The sequence below is a fragment of the Oncorhynchus gorbuscha genome, unplaced genomic scaffold, assembly GCF_021184085.1.
Source record: "Oncorhynchus gorbuscha isolate QuinsamMale2020 ecotype Even-year unplaced genomic scaffold, OgorEven_v1.0 Un_scaffold_838, whole genome shotgun sequence".
Lineage (NCBI taxonomy): Eukaryota > Metazoa > Chordata > Actinopteri > Salmoniformes > Salmonidae > Oncorhynchus > Oncorhynchus gorbuscha.
The window spans coordinates 286210-288709 of NW_025745833.1; positions in this window are offsets into that span (position 1 = coordinate 286210).

A 2500-nucleotide genomic window follows, 5' to 3' on the forward strand; every position below is an offset into this window, starting at 1 on the left:
CCCCATGAGAGAGAGTTTATCATTTATTGCCTCTTTGTTTCATCTCATCCCCTGAAAATGTCATATTTACTGGTTAGGTCAAATGAGGCCTTGCATCATTTTGTGACCTCTGCTGCCCAGATAGAGGCATATAAACTGGTAAGTGGTGTTTGTACTTTATGCCTGTATGTCCCTTCACCCCATGAGAGAGAGTTTATCATTTATTGCCTCTTTGTTCATCTCATCCCCTGAAAATGTCATATTTACTGGTTAGGTCAAATGAGGCCTTGCATCATTTTGTGACCTCTGCTGCCCAGATAGAGGCATATAAACTGGTAAGTGGTGTTTGTACTTTATGCCTGTATGTCCCTTCACCCCATGAGAGAGAGTTTATCATTTATTGCCTCTTTGTTTCATCTCATCCCCTGAAAATGTCATATTTACTGGTTAGGTCAAATGAGGCCTACCTTCAAACACCTTGCGAGGTGACTACTTGAAATGAGAGGCTAGAGGGCCGTAGTAGGGTGCTCCCATAGCGGGCATGCATGTCAGGAACACCGGCAGGTGCATTTAGGACCATATTTTAATTTTCGGGTTCCCAGGTGCACGTTTTCAATCACCAGGCACACAGAGGTAGATCCTAATCCTCATCCACCGAAATGTCACAAAAGTGTCCATAAAGCACTCAGGGAGGGCCCCCACGGATAGAGGGCCGTGCTAGGGTGTTGCCAGAGTAATATGAGAATGACCGAAAAGTGCATTTAGGAGAGTATTTTAATTTTCGGGTTCCCAGGTGCACGTTTTCAATCACCAGGTACACGGATGTATGAGGGCGCCCACGGCTAGAGGGCCGTAGTAGGGTGCTCCTATAGCGGGCATGCATGTCAGGAACACTGGGTAGTGAAAAAAAATTAAACCTTCCATAAATCACTCAGGCCGGCCCCCACGGCTAGAGGGCCGTAGTAGGGTGCTCCCATAGCGGGCATGCATGTCAGGAACACCGGCAGGTGCATTTAGGACCATATTTTAATTTTCGGGTTCCCAGGTGCACGTTTTCAATCACCAGGCACACAGAGGTAGATCCTAATCCTCATCCACCGAAATGTCACAAAAGTGTCCATAAAGCACTCAGGGAGGGCCCCACGGATAGAGGGCCGTGCTAGGGTGTTGCCAGAGTGGGCATTAATATGAGAATGACCGAAAAGTGCATTTAGGAGAGTATTTTAATTCGGGTTCCCAGGTGCACGTTTTCAATCACCAGGTACACGGATGTATGAGGGCGCCCACGGCTAGAGGGCCGTAGTAGGGTGCTCCTATAGCGGGCATGCATGTCAGGAACACTGGGTAGTGAAAAAAATTAAACCTTCCATAAATCACTCAGGCCGGCCCCCACGGCTAGAGGGCCGTAGTAGGGTGCTCCCATAGCGGGCATGCATGTCAGGAACACCGGCAGGTGCATTTAGGACCATATTTTAATTTTCGGGTTCCCAGGTGCACGTTTTCAATCACCAGGCACACAGAGGTAGATCCTAATCCTCATCCACCGAAATGTCACAAAAGTGTCCATAAAGCACTCAGGGAGGGCCCCCACGGATAGAGGGCCGTGCTAGGGTGTTGCCAGAGTGGGCATTAATATGAGAATGACCGAAAAGTGCATTTAGGAGAGTATTTTAATTTTCGGGTTCCCAGGTGCACGTTTTCAATCACCAGGTACACGGATGTATGAGGCGCCCACGGCTAGAGGGCCGTAGTAGGGTGCTCCTATAGCGGGCATGCATGTCAGGAACACTGGGTAGTGAAAAAAAAATTAAACCTTCCATAAATCACTCAGGCCGGCCCCCACGGCTAGAGGGCCGTAGTAGGGTGCTCCCATAGCGGGCATGCATGTCAGGAACACCGGCAGGTGCATTTAGGACCATATTTTAATTTTCATTTTAGGTTACCAGGTACCGATTTTCAATCACCAGGTGCACGGCTGAGAAAAGTGGGGACTCTGTCATTTTTCCGACCAAAATCTGTAATTTTCAAAAAATGATTAAAAATACTTCCCGAGGGGCTAGAGGTCCCAAATTTCGTGCCATATCCTCTCTCGTGATGGGCAACAAGTAGAGCATATAAAAACAATTTCGCATCCACAGGCTCCTTTTTTTTGGTAACATGCACTTTTTTTCCAAAACTTAAAACACGATTTTCTATTAAAATATTTTATACAAAAACGGTTTTAATTAATGAAAATGCTCGTCTATGTGTGCCATTTCGTGCAAAAAAACCCCATCCAGATTGGATGTGTACTTTTTGATTTATTCACGTTTTGGTGTACCGGAATATAGCCCTAGATGGCGGAGCACACAAAAACCCTTTCATTTTCCGGGATTCCATCGATAGATTGGCCTGCCCGGTAAGTACACACTCAGTGGCGGGTCGACCAGACAGGTACCGGCGCGATTTCAGAAACCTGGTTTTTGACAAACAGACTTCCATGTCCTAGAGAGACGGGGGTGGTGTCAAACTGTTCAGCCCG